The sequence below is a fragment of the Vombatus ursinus genome, unplaced genomic scaffold (assembly GCF_900497805.2).
Source record: "Vombatus ursinus unplaced genomic scaffold, bare-nosed wombat genome assembly UNPS02013369.1, whole genome shotgun sequence".
Classification (NCBI taxonomy): domain Eukaryota; kingdom Metazoa; phylum Chordata; class Mammalia; order Diprotodontia; family Vombatidae; genus Vombatus; species Vombatus ursinus.
Genome location: NW_020953147.1, coordinates 13,661 through 14,862, shown reverse-complemented (window position 1 = coordinate 14,862; position 1,202 = coordinate 13,661).

The following is a 1,202-nucleotide window of genomic DNA, read 5'->3' as shown; positions in this document are numbered from 1 at the left end:
TCTTACAAGAATAGTAATAACTAAAATTTACAGAACAATTTAAATTTTGCGCCACTTGTTAAATATTATCTCATTTTATCTTCACAATAAAGCTGCAAGATAGTTGCTATTATAAACTTCGTTTTATAGATGAGCAAACTGAGACAGACAAACAGTATATTACTTGACTATATTCATGTAATTAGCAATGATCTCAGGCCAGATTTGAACTTAGGTCTTCCTTACTGCAGGTGGAGCATTGTACCCACTGTGCCACCCAGCTGATTCAATCAAATAAACATTTATTAAGCACCTACTATATACCAGGCACTGTGCTAAACACTGGGGATACAATCAATGAAAAGAAAGACATCATCTGCTCTCAAGTTGCTTACAATCTAATGGGGAGAGATAACACAGAACTAAGAGGCAAGAAATCAGGGCCAGGGGTGAATAAGGGAGAAGCCAGTGTGGGATGGGTTACCAATGTTGTGTTATGAGATATTAGGGCAAAGAATACTGCATTGGGAATAGTATTATGAGGTCTGATTATGCCAGCCAGAGAAGGGTGAGTTAAAAAATACTATCAATGCCTAGAGAGAAGTCTAATGAGGAAAGGAGGCTGTTTATCTTTTCATGGTCCTGTCTCAAGTTCCTACTTGTTGTTAGGTAGTGCTATTGAGTTCTATGAGACCCAAGAGGAGCAACTCTCTGTTTGCAGGAGTAGTCACAGGTACAGGCCAGGGTAGTCTGGACAGGAGGCAAAAGCTGGTCATTTGAGCTGGGCAAGGTCTGAGAAAGCCTAAATGTGATGGGAGAAGTCAGAGGCCTAAGTGCTGTGCCTGGGTCCTTGGTCAAACTCCTTGGGAAGACTCAGGGGGAGGAGGCCACAGGTGGTTTGCATGGCAGAAGACATCTCAATGATGTGAGATGAGGAAGAGGAAAAAAAAAGAGGGAACTTTTAATGAATGTCATTTTATATGAGAAAATGGAGAATGGGGAAAGAGTGGCAGAAGATATCTTAATGATGTGTCTAGTATATTTGTCTAGTATAATTATATAACATCACATAGAAGAATCTATTAACTAACCTGTGAGGTCCTTGTTAGCATGGACTGTCTTTTGACATTCCTTTGTATCTCTAGTGCTCTAGTATAATGGCTAGAATTTAGTATTCAATAAATCAATAAAAAACTTGTTAACTTGATTGCATGTATATTGCA